The 13,910-nt window shown below is 34.2% G+C and overlaps 1 protein-coding gene across 3 annotated transcripts in view; it reads left to right on the top strand.

Moving 5' to 3' along the window:
• The window catches only part of SEMA3A (semaphorin 3A), a 507,688-nt gene that overhangs the window by 183,118 nt on the left and 310,660 nt on the right, over positions 1 to 13,910 (top strand). The window contains exon 3 of one of the 3 annotated variants that reach the window (XM_081244270.1): positions 1,788 to 1,909. The exons of the other annotated variants lie outside the window; for them this stretch is intronic. The gene's annotated coding sequence lies outside the window, so the exon portion shown is untranslated. The remainder of the gene's footprint in view (positions 1 to 1,787; positions 1,910 to 13,910) is intronic. 3 annotated transcript variants of the gene reach the window in all.

Raw genomic sequence — 13,910 nt, 5'->3', positions numbered from 1 at the left:
AATAAAATATTAAAGGCAGGTAAAATAATTTGAAATGTAAATCCATATAGTATAAATTAATAAATTCTGTTTTATACTTTAAACAAAGGAATATTAGTAATGTTAGTTATATGAAACTTTCCATTTTCTAGCTCTTTAAATTTGATATGATATGTAATGAGATGGTATGAACAACCATCCGGTGTAATGCATCACACAGAAAGAAATTTATTGAGAATAATTTGTCATTAATTCCTTGGCACTAGTTGGAATAATATCTGGTAAATGGCCTGAACCCTTTGAAGTCCTTTTTTCTTCCTTTATTTAAGATAGATAATGTGTTTATAGTTAATAACCAAATTTATCAGGAACATCAGGTTTCATTCTGCTGCCTGACCTGTTCTAGGAAAAAGGAATACAATTACAATGATTAGCAAACAATACTCTTTAAGATTATAGGGGCATATAAAAGGGTTTCCTGTCCCAAATCATTCCTCAATCTGCTCATGCAAAATCCTTTCAAAAAGGAACATTCATCTAATCCACAGTTAAATATTAATCTCTAAATTAGTAGAGGTAACATACTAACTTGAAATAGTTTAGTACATATAACAAGGATGGTGACAGTCCCATTTAATACTTCCAAAGAATTATGTTCAAATTCCAAATGGATAATTAATTTTAAAAAAAGGACTTAATTCAGAAGAGAACTGTTGCCATGTTTAGGGGACTCACCATGCCATATGGGAAAAAAAAAACAACTCACTTGGAAAATTGGGGAAAAGAGGCAATTTGAAGGCTATCACATGAAAGGAAGATGAAGTTTCAGCTGTATAAATCCACCAGGGAATACTTGGAATACTCCCTGGCTCCTTAGACATAATAGATAAATAGGAAGAATAACATTTTAGCTTATAGAACAATCTAAAAAATATAATGAATGGAATGAGCTATGCTGAAATTATTACAAATGGTAATCCTTCTCCAAGGGTATTGAGCTCAGAGAAGAGATCTTTGGATTCTGAATTAGCCATGGATGCAGGCATATTCTTTAATATTTTGTGACACTATTGTTTTATTCATAAAATAAGTGGGTTAGTCCTATTTTTATATTTTTTTAATTTTTTTATTTTTGCGGCACGCAGGCCTCTCACTGTTGTGGCCTCTCCCGTTGCGGAGCACAGGCTCCGGACGCACAGGCTCAGCGGCCATAGCTCACTAGCCCAGCCGCTCCACGGCATGTGGGATCTTCCCGGACCGGGGCACGAACCCGCGCCCCCTGCATCGGCAGGCGGACTCTCAACCACTGCGCCACCAGGGAAGCCCCCCTATTTTTAAATAATAGAAATTATCTCCTAGGTGCCTCTTATTGGGTGTATTAGATGACCTAAATTTGGGATTAACATATACACACTACTATTTATAAAATAGATAATCAACAAGGACCTACTGTATAGCCCAGGGAACTATATTTTATAATAACCTATAAAGAAAAAATTTGAAAAATAAAAATTATCTCTAAATGAATAGATAATACTTTGTGTATTACATTTTTATAATGATCAAGATGGAAGTTTCCATTGCCTGAAGTATAGAAAAATAAGACTCCACATTGCATTTATGTGTGGAGGGGGTGATGATTCTCAAAGAGAAATACTGGAATACAGAAGATAAATTTTTCTTTCCTTCTCATGTTTCTAAAGCCAGCATTGATCCTTGTTATAGTTTTTGTATAGTGTCATGAGTTTAATATAATTAATCTAGTTAAGTACTCACTCTCAGTGTCCTATAATGACTTTCTATTTAAGGCAAACCGCAGAGGCACACTCTGAGCCTGCAGATATTATGGCAAGCCTGTTGCGAACAAAGAACATTTGAAGCGTTTGCTGTAGCTGGCTTACACAACGGCGCACTGGACAGAATACCGCAGGTACTAGTTTTTCCAAACTTGCCTCCATTTAATATACATAATCATAAATCTGAAAAAATTGTTTTTGGCCTACTTTTCAAGGTAAAGATAGACAAGGATTAAAATAAACACATTGAAGAAATTGTCGTAAAAATTTAGTAAATAAGATGAAGATTTGCATTATTTGAGAAGTAAGAGCTTTGGTTAAAATGGTGACTGGAACTGACAGTGCCTCACAATTCACTCTTAGAAAAATAATCCAATTAGAAAGACTTCTCAAAGACATGCTTTTCTGAAATTATTGAAAAATGGAAAAGAAGACTTCACATTTGAATCAAATAGAATGTCACCTTAAAGTAAAGCAAGGTAATAATAATAATAACAGATATAGCAGGTTATGGGTTTTCAGAAACCAAATAAGCTGGGGAAAAGCAATGAAGAACAGAAAAGAATCAGGCCTGGTAGAAGATGAACACTCTTCCAGTGATATTATTTGGCAGAATGAATTTGAAAATACATTTTCTGAGTGGAGTTTGGATTAAGAGAATGATGAAAGAAAAAGAGAGATGATGATACATTGGAAAAGCAAAATAGATGATCCTTTTCAGCTTTAAAAATGCTATGATTCTAGGCTTTAGATGATTTGGTATGAAAAATTAAGAGAACATGGCAAGTTTAGTTATTCATAACAAAGTAAGATAATGCGAACTTTATTGAGTTATTATATTCATTGAGGGATAAAAAGACCTTGACTCTGGTGTAACTTAGATGGAGCAGAACCTGGGATGGTGCCTGGTATGTAGTCAGGGTCAGTCATTTTTTAATTGAATTATCCCACTAATTTCAGTAGATGCTGAGTTAAATGCTTAAGGAACTTCTTTGCTCTGTGTTTGTGTGTCTTAGAGAAAATACTTATATTTTCTAAAAATTGTGTAAGTATAGATACAATGTATAACTTATTTCTTTTAAATATTAAATATAATTATTGATGATATGAGTTGCGTCAAATATTAAGAACCTTGAAAATACATTATTATTGCATTCTTAAGTGGTGCAAATGTAATTCCTTGCATTTAAAAAGTTGAAGCATGTAAAACATAGTCAGGAGCCTAAAACAGCAGAGCATAGCATTAAAGAATCAGTCTTCAGTGCAAAGGGAGAGTAGCAGTAGAGTTCAAAAGTTGCCTGCCTTCGAGGGCTGGCTATTTCTTTTAATTCTATCTGCTATTTTGATAAACTTTTGCTCAAATTCTCTAAGGTCTGTTTCTACAGAATGGGAAGAAACAATAGTTTCTGTATCACGGAGCTATTCTGAGGAAATGAGTTGAAGTAGTAACAGTTTTTTCAAGAAATGTTAGCTACCATTATCTAATAATATAAGAATCCTGTCAAACTAAAGGTTGTAAATGGAGAGCTTTAAATCCTGTTTTCTTTTTACTTTCCTAGAGAGTCATATTTGTTATTTATTCTTTAACCAGAGTCTATAACTTTTGATAAAAGTTTTCAGCCGTCCTTGAGTAATTTTTTTTTTTAGAAAAGCGAGGTAATAAATATATCAAAATGAAATTCTAAGCCCACTCCTTCCTTTAGCTGCTTTACTTTCTATCTGTTCTACATTCCCTCACTGTCTGGCACTGAATTCAATGAGACTTCAAAATGTGAATGAGAGTTTGATTTGGATGAGTGTCAAACCAAAGCCACCACTACTACGTTGCAGTGCCTTGTATTTATTTCCTTTTTTTCCTCTTAAAGTAAAAAAATCCGCTGCTCTGCAGTGTTTTAGCTGAGATGGGGGAGGAGGTGAATTAAAATGTTTTAAACAAAATTTAACATGCCGAGACTTGAATGGAATTTCAATCATTATAGTTTATACATATTTACTGAGGGCTATGCTCTTGCTAATGTAAACAGCTATTTTTTTTCTTTCCCAACAAGTTGCCTGTTACCAGAGAAAATATCTCTTTGTATGCAGCTTCTTTTGTGAGAACCATCTTGCTAGTTAAATGAAAAATGAACAAAATATTCAATGAAATTCTCAACAGATAAATAATAATAATAAAGGTTTTTAGGCTAGCCTTTATATTTGTTGGTTAAAATGTTTGACATCACCAGCCTTTACATCTTAATATTTAGTTGAAAAGAAATATAACTTTACTATTAAATGATTTGGGTTTATTACTTCCTCTTGCCATAACCACATTTTCTAGGAATTCCATCGTGTGTGGATGTTTGTATGCATGCGTATGAACATACATAATTTTTTCTTGTATACCTTTGTTATACCTGTATTGTTTTCATTTCCTGGAAAGGCTTTTTTTTTTTTCTGCTCTACGCGGGCCTCTCACTGTTGTGGCCTCTCCCGTTGCGGAGCACAGGCTCCAGATGCGCAGGCTCAGCGGCCATGGTTCACAGGCCCAGCCGCTCCGTGGCATGTGGGATCTTCCCGGACCGGGGCACGAACCCGTGTCCCCTGCATCGGCAGGCGGACCCTCAACCACTGCGCCACCAGGGAAGCCCTGGAAAGGCTTTTAGTAGAGCATGAAGTCAAAATTCTTTGGATTTGCCTTTTGATTCATGTCTTCCCTCAGGTTTTCAGGCACCTGCTCCATTGTCTTCTGTATTTAAACAGTAAGGGAAGTAGACTCATTGCAGAGGGAAGTTTGTTTTTCTTCTCTGAAACCACCTGGCAACTGCAGATAAACGGTATATGTAAAGTGGGAGAAAATTTCTTAGGACCTCCACCATTACAACACAAATAATAAAATAAAATGAAGCTGTAGTTACATTGTCAAACATAAAAGAGTACAAGAGAATAAATCATAAAATGTGCCCCGCCAAGCACACATTGAGACCTGCTGTTTTCCCTGTGGGTGTCCACATGACTTTGATTTTCATCTAATGACAAGAAAACACAAACATTGGCAAAAGCTTTACTCGAGTTTTGGTGACCCCACTGTGTTAAATAGGACTTGAATTTGAGTGCCTAAAGAAAACTTCTGTATGATATGTTTGTTTGGCTTTTATTCCCAGAAACTTAACCGTCCCATCAATCAAAAGAGAAATATCATCTAGAAAAAGGGAAAAAGTGTTTTGATAGGGAGATTAAAAAATAAGCATATTCTCCTTCCTCATGACCTTTGTTATTAATAACTTTGAAAAAGTCATTCCATTCATAGGACACAGTGATTAAAGGTGATCCAAACTTCTGTTTGAATTGTTCAATACTCTTTACAGCATAGGATGCTCAAGTTGAAGTTCAAGAGTCATTTTAGTTTTTGATGAGTGTGAGGAAATGAAGCAGATTTTTACATCCTAAGGTTGACCATCTACCTAGCCTTGTCTGCTCTCACTCTGAAATTTTGTAGGTAAAGTCTAACGATCTTAGATGGTGATATTGTCAACTAGGATAGATTTAGGGCTGCATCTGCTCTTCTATGTTTCAGTATCTCAGAATCTAATTTTCAGATAATTCCTGAGTCATAATTCTTGAGAGAAAAGAGACTGCAATACATAGAGAAGGGTAAGAGAAGCTAGTCTTTGAAAATCAGGAGAACCAGGTTAAATATTTCCTTAATAGATAGCCCCTTTGCTCTTCCTACTCATCAGTGTCAGCCAGCTCTTGAAGTAAACACCTGCTTAGAGACAGGTACACATGGCATTTACTTTAGAAGATAATGGAGGTGCTCAATTTCTCTTAAATTTAGACTTTATTATAAATCAGTAATCTGCTTTCCTTGTATAATGCAACCATCTGGATTTTAAAAAAGAAAATAATGCTCATTTTTGGAAGTGATATTAATCATAACACTCTTATTTAAATATTTTCTATACACAATAGCAAAATTTCCTCTCCCAATCTAGAATAGTGATAGTTTTCTACCATATCCAGTCAGTTGCCAAATTTTCTATATTCTTCTCTAAAATATTATATTTTTCTACAATTTTATTATTTTATTTTCACTGATATTACTTTTCTTTAGGCCCTTTTAACCTTTCACTTAGTAAATTATAGCACAAGGAAGGAATTACAGATTATTTTGAGTATTTTCTGGAATTTTAAGCCTGGAAAGATGACATTAAAAGTAATAGTTAAAATTTTAAAAATTGAAGAGAAAGATGAGCTTATTAAGTTTTGACCAGATTCAGCTTGATACATTCGTTCAGAATTACCAGCACACAGTTTAATGCATGCATGTGTCTGTGTTTGAATGTATCATGGAAAAGATCAGCATGTATGTTTTGATAATCTTGGGTGTTAGGAGTAAAAGATTTAAGGTTTGAAAGATTAAGTAGGTTTGCAAGGCAAGCTACCCATTATAACGCATGAAACTTACACACATACACAATTTTGGAAGATTAACAATTCACGTTAAACTATTAAATACCTTACATAATTTTACTATTTTATTTATATAACTATTTCTAAAATTTATTTCATTACGATAGTTTTAAAAAAATTTTTTAAAAGAGAAAGCGAGAGAGCACAGCTGTTACTATATAGAAATGCAAACATTTTTTCCCTTAGAAAACACTGATTTAAGTTATCTGAATAGATAAGTCTGCAAAAAAGGATGAAAGAAGAGGTTTCTAAACTTTAAGGACAGAGAGATGACAGAAGATGTTTTAGGATAAGAAAGACTTAATTGTGTTTATTAATAGATAATAGGGGAAAGTCAATAGTGGTAGCATGAAATTTCAAGAAATTATAAGGATGATAAGAAAGATCATGAAGGCGATACAAATAGATAATATCAATTTAATCACTAACCTAAAAATGAATTCATTTAAAAAGCTTTTGGCTGGTAGCATTCTGGAGTTTTGAGAAATGATGTGGCAAGTTTAAGGAGAATAGAAATATTTTGTAATAGCCACAAAAGGAAATGCAAAAAAAAAAAAAAAAACCCACTAGGAAATTGAGGATATATAAAAGTATTGTAAGTCAGCTTTGAGAGTCCAGCAGTGGTGGAAAAATGTGAATTTACTGTGAAGTTGGTTGAAAGTGGTAGATTTATTCCAGTTAAGGATGATGAGCTGATACGGTTATGGACAGGGATTTCTGTGTGTCACCTTTGGCAAAGCAAGTTTCGTGCCATCAAGGGCTCAGATGATTTTGAATGTGAAAGAGATCATTTAAAATGGGCGATAAAGAAATCCCACTTCCACATAGCTTCTGGATGGCAGCCGAATGGCTACCTTCTCTCTTTCCTTAAATATCCATGAAGATATGAAAGATAAAGAAAATGTCTCAACACTATCAAAAAACATTGTAATAATAACAGTGAACATTTATTGAATTCTTACTATGTCAACCCAGTATAGTCATATGTATTGACTCAGTTTATCTTTGCTAATATTTTATTATTATCCATTAATTATTCCCATTTTGCAGCTGAAGAAATTGAGGTAGGGAAATTAAGTAAAATACTCAAGTTCGCATAGCTAGCGAACAAGAGTTGGATTTGAACCTAGTGAATGTGGCTACAAAGTCTGTTCTTTTAAACACCACGTTATATTGTTTAACATCAAAACCTATGAGAAATGATAATAATTTCAAGTTGCAACAAGGTGAGAATACAATTGGAATGAGAGAAACCCAGGCTTCTGTTGATGACCTAAACTGTTTTCCCCTTTTTTTCTTGGAGAGAGGAGTAGGTCATCCCTTCTTTCTTTCTTTTTTTTTTTTTTGTGGTACGCAGTCCTCTCACTGTTGTGGCCTCTCCCGTTGCGGAGCACAGGCTCCAGACGCACAGGCTCAGCGGCTATGGTTCACGGGCCCAGCCGCTCCGCGGCATGTGGGATCTTCCCGGACCGGGGCACGAACCCGTGTCCCCTGCACCGGCAGGCAGACTCTCAACCACTGCGCCACCAGGGAAGCCCGGTGATCCCTTTCTAATCCTATCCAAGTACAGCTCATGTGTGATGCCCACTTAATTATCAACACACTAACACCAGATCTAACTTCCACACAGCTGCCAGGTGACTCCCTGGGACTTAGCAATGAATCACGCTCAGCAGTTTCCCCAGGCTGCCCATTCTTTTCTTCAGGTGGTCTTCCTAGGGCTGCTGGCCTTTCCTTTTAGCACCACAGACTTCTATGGATGATTGTTATGCTAATCTCACCCTGCTTGATCCAGCTCTTACAGTAGTGGAGAAGTAAGGAGGCTAAGAGAATATAATCCTTATATCAGAATTGAGTTTTCCAAGTAATAAATCTTTGATCTCAACAATTAGAGAAAATACTAGTGGCTTGAAAAATGCTTTTGAAAAACTTAAGAGCAATCACTGGCAAATTTTAAACATGACATGCATCCTCTTACATAGCAGTAAATTTAAAATCAAATTGAACACAGTCAATATATCAAAAATATAGATGTCAAGGACACATGAAATTAAAGAAAAAGACAAAGAAGAAGTACATCTGTTATGGTAGTAAACTGGGAAAATTCCATCTTAAAAGACACATTCTCCCACTTAGGGGAAAAAACAAGTTTCAGTGATATACCATTTGAAAGATCAAATGCCTAAAATTTGGTATCATGAAGATTTTTAAAATTTTAACAGAAACATGAAAATCCAAACGATGGGTGAAACTCTATCAAGTCATTAAAATTAGAAGAAAAGTGACAATGCAATTTTAATATTTCTATATAGGCATTTCAACAAAAAAAAACGATTAAATGGGACAAAGAGTTACAGTGAGTGGAAAACACATAATTCATAATATGGACATAATGTAACTTTAACTCTGCCACACATTGCAGTGGTATAGTGATCTTTCACATTAAGCTTCCTACAACCAAGGAGCTCATATTTTGAGCTCAAGGGGCCATGTGATTCATGCCGATGGAGGTATATACAGAATGCTGTGGAGATATATACTGAATAATATCTAAATAGACTGGGAGATCAGACAATACTGAGGTGATTTTTATTAGGAATAAGTTACATAAATATGACAGTACTTGTCCAGATACAGAAGAGAAATATTATAAACCACAAAGACCATGCATATAGCAGGCCAGTATCACACATTTCCCGTGCACACTGGCTTCAAATTATGATGCGTTTGACTAACTGCAAAAAAATTTTCATTTATCTTCTATTGTTTCATATAAAAATATTTGTTCTGCTTTGTTTGCTTTCATCCTTTTTATTTTTTTATTTTTTTTATTATTATTTTTTTGCGGTACACGGGCCTTTCACTGTTGTGGCCTCTCCCGTTGAGGAGCACAGGCTCTGGACGCACATGCTCAGCGACCATGGCTCACGGGCCCAGCCGCTCCGCGGCATGTGGGATCTTCCCAGACCGGGACACGAACCCGCGTCCCCTGCATCGGCAGGCGGACTCTCAACCACTGCGCCACCAGGGAAGCCTCATCCTTTTTATTAAACACAATTTTATTTGGAAAAAATTCAAGGTTACCAAAAAATGTCAAGAATGGTACAAAGAACTCCCATGTATCCTTTACCACCATTTGGTTTTGACAACTGCCCAGGCAATTATCACAACTGAATACAATCCAGCCTGGTGCCGTGCACTCAGGGGTCACATCATTCTCGTCTCCTTCAAAAAGAGCAGTTCTTCAGTCTTTCCTTGACCTTTACAACCTTAACATGGTTGAAGATTACAAGGCATTCATTTTGTAGAATGTCCCTCCGTGCAGTATTGTCCAGTGTTTCCTCAAGGTCATACCTAGGAATATACCTATAAGGTTATGCATTTTTGTCAGGAATGCACAGGAGTCATTCTGTGTCCTCACTGTGTCCTGTCAGTTTGCCTATGATATTTGTGTCTCATTACGGTCATATTGCCTTTGATAATTTGATTAAGGTGGTCACTGCCACGTTTTTCCACTAGAAAGTTGCATTTCTTTTTTCTCTTTGTAATTATTAAGTATTTTGCAGGGAGCTATTTTGAGATTAAATAAATATCCTGTTTCTTTTTCCACTTCATTCATTAATTTTATTTTATTTTTTATCTTTTATTTTTTAAATTTAAGTATGGTTGATTTACAATTTTGTGTCATTCATTAATTTTAGAAACTTGATATTTCTTACCTGTATTATTACTTTGATGATTCCTGATGATTATTTTCTAATTTCATTTATCACAATGCATTTATTATTTGATACTCTACTGTAAGGGAGAGATTTTTCTTCTCATAATTCATTTATTTATTTGTTTATATCAATGCGAACTACAGAATTCCAATTTTATTCAGTGGGTTATGACCATTACTATAATTGTTCAGAGTTGATCAGCAAGAGTCCTTTAAGCTAGATCCTTTATATTTTGACATGTCTAAATCATTCTTTGAGTACTTCGTTACTATCTGGTACACACCATGTTCTAGAATCATCTTGGAGTTGTCGCAGCACAGAAATTAGCCATTTCTTCAGGAAGCCCTGGTTCCTTTCATAGGAAAATACCAAGTAGAAACCAAGATCGGAGTGGTACATGTGCTTTTTATTATTGGGATTTTGCTACTCATAGGCCCTCTCAGTGGACAGAGCTAGGAAATATATGTGTTTACACTTACACACATGCACATACAGAACTTTTCATCTGCATCTGTAACTATACTTATATCTATATATTAAACTATGACTTCATGCTAATAAATCCAATTTTTTAAGACTTTAATTTTTTAGAGAAGTTTAGGTTTAAAGCAAAATTGATGGTACGGTACAGAGATTTCCCATGTACCCCCTACCCTCACATATGCATAGCCTCTCCCATTATCAACATTTCCCCACCAGAGTGGGCCATTTGTTACAATTGATGAACCTGTATTGACACATCATAATCACCCAAAGTCCATGGTTTACTCACATGGATTCTGACTTTAGTGTTTTATCTAAAAAGTCATAGACATAATCAAAGTCATCTAAGTTTTCTCCTATGTTATTTTTTAGGAGTTTCATACTTTGAATTTTACATTTAAGTTTGTAATCCATTTTGAGTTAATTTTTGTGAAGAGTACAAATCTGTGTCTAGATTCATTTTTTGCATGTGGATGTTCAGTTCAGTTGTTCTAGCACCATTTGTTTAAAAGACTATCTTTTCTCCATTGTGATGCCTTTCCCGCTTTATCAAAGATCAGTTGAGTATATCTATGAGGTGGGGTTCTATTTCTGGGCTTCCTCTTTCTTCTGTTCCATTGATCTATTTGTCTATTTTTTTCACCAATAACACACTGTTCTGATTACTGTAGCTTTAAGACTGTAGTCTTGCAGTCAGGTGGTGTCAGACTTCCAACTTTGTTATTATCCTTTAATATTGTATTGGATATTGTGGATCTCTGTGTAAACTATTGAATCGATTTATCACTATTAGTATGATAACTTGCTGGGATTTTGATTGGGATTGCATTGAATCAATAGATCAATTGATATCTTGACAATATTGAGTCTACCTATCCATAAACACAGAATATTTCTCCATTTAGTTGTTTGATTTTGTTCATCAGACTTTTGTAGGTTTCCTCATATACTTCTTATAGATATTTTATTACTTATATATAAGTATTTTATTTTTGGGGTGCTAAGGTGAATGGCATTGTGTTTAATCTCAAATTCCACTTGTTCATTGCTATAAAAGAAAGCAGTTGACTTTTGTATTTTAACCTTATATCCTGCAACCTTGCTATAATAACTTATTAGTTCCAGGAGGGTTTTTTTTTTTTTCTCTTTTGAATTTGTTACATAGACAAGGCTTTGAGTTTTTCACTATTAAGCATGATGTTAACTATAGGGTTTTTTTAAGATATTCTTTACCAAGTTGAGGAAGGTCTTCTCTATCCCTAATTTACTGAGTGTTTTTTTTTATCATGAATGAATGTTGGATTTTGTCAGACGCTTTTTCTGCATATATTGATTTGATTGTGTTATTTTTTTCTTCTTTAGCCTGTTGATATGATTGATTACATTACTTGATTTCCGAATGTTGATGCAGCCTTGCATACCTGGGATAAATCTCACTTGATTGTGGTGTGTAATTCATTTTATACATTATAGGATTTGATTTTCTAATACTTTGTTAAAGAATTTTACATCTACGTTTATGAGAGATATTGATCTGTAGTTTTTATTTCTTGTAACGTCTTTGGTTGTGTTATTAGGGAAATGCTGACCTCATAGAATGACTTAGGAAATATTCCCCCTGCTTCTATCCTTCATAAGAGATTATAGAGAATTGGTGTAATTCTCTTTCAACTGTTCGGTAGAATTCATAAGTGAATCCATCTGGGTCTTGTGCTTTCTGTTTTGGAAGATTATTAATTATTGATTAAAATTCTTTAATACAGGCCTATTCATATTGTCTATTTCTTCTCATGTGAGTTTTGGTAAATTATGTCTTTGAAGGAATTGGTTCATCTCATCTAGATTACAAAATTTGTGGGCACAGACTTTTCCATAGTATTCTTTTATTATCCTTTTAACGTCCATTGGATCTATAAAATAGATTCAACTTTAACCTATCATTCGTCATGCCTGTGCAATGACTTTTAGACTGAAACTAGATTGAGGGAAGAAAAAAAAGAAAGGCAAGTATTAAAAAGCCTTTGTTTTTGCTGATATTGTTTTTTAAGGCTTCCTTGTCATCTCCTAATATTCAGTGACTTTGAGACGATGGAAGGATGTCGTTTTGTCTCGTCCCCTCCTTTTATGCCTCAAATGATTGAGAGGGAAATGGGACTACTTGCAAAGCAGCACATTTAGGTAAAGGTAAAGTCATACATTTGACTCAGAACATGTAAGTTGTCTGATGCTTTATCCACCAAACATTATTTTACATTTACTTACTAAAAAGAAAATAAGATGACTAAGACTTAGCTAGTTAGATTTCATATTTATTGAGGGACTGCTATAAACTGGGCACTTTCGTAAATTGAATCTTTCAATCTTTTCAACAAAAACATGCAATAGTAATTAAAAATCCACTTTACTAATGAGGATACCCTTATTCAGAAAGAATTAATGAATTGCTTAAAGTCAAATAAGATCATCAAGTATGGCTCAAATTTTGCTGAATTGATTCTAAATCTGCTGAGCTTGATAGTACATTACTGCCTAAGACATCTGTAATAATAGAAAGAGGGCTGGAGTGAACCATGCCAAATGGCAATCAAATTAAAATAATCAATAATTTTTAAAATTAACTTAGATAGTGGAAGTGATTGATGTTTAATTTATTTTTACCATCTTATTTGTGAAATAATGAGTCCACTCAAAAATTACTTTAGTAAGCACCTACTATGTGCTGGAATTTGTACTTTTAATGGACAATTAAATGGTGATTAAATCATACCATCAAAGACTCAATTAATAACATATATATGTGGGAAAACATACAGTTAATAAAATATATATTAAGCATAATATAAGGAAATGCTTTTTGTGAAATATATACAAAACACTATAGAAGTATAGATTAAGGAGCCAGCAGGTAACTTCAAAAAAGAGAGGGATGTAAGGAATAAAAGCAGTTTTTCTTTTTATGAAAAGAGAAGTGTTAATCAGAGATAGTGTGTCTAATGAAGCTGGGCCACATCTATCTTTTTTACACCCCTATACCTACTAGTGTTACCTGCTTCAGTGTAGACACTCAATAAATATTTATTTAATAAATAAATGAAAGAATAAATATTGAGTGAATATCCAGTAGCATCATATAGCTGAAACTTAGATTATGGGATGGGGAATGGCAGAAGGCAAATTTGGAAATATTAATCGAGGCACACAGTGAATGTTTTCACTACCACTTTACGTAATCAGGACATTGTTCTCTGATCTTGAACAGCAGCAACCAAAGTAAATATAATGTGAGCCACACAAATAATTTTAAATTTTCTAGTAATCACATTAAAAATTAGTAATGTATCCCTACTCTACATTAAATGAAATTTATATATCATAAGGATCAAAATTATTTTGACATATCAGTTTTAAAATTATTAATAAAATATTTTACATTCTTTTTTCGTACTCCTTTGAAATCTGGTGTGTATTTTACATTGAC

The sequence above is a fragment of the Mesoplodon bidens genome, assembly GCF_964165515.1.
Source record: "Mesoplodon bidens genome assembly, chromosome: 9".
NCBI lineage: Eukaryota > Metazoa > Chordata > Mammalia > Artiodactyla > Ziphiidae > Mesoplodon > Mesoplodon bidens.
The sequence above is the reverse complement of the archived record's forward strand: the minus strand, read 5'-3'. Positions and strand labels throughout refer to the sequence as shown.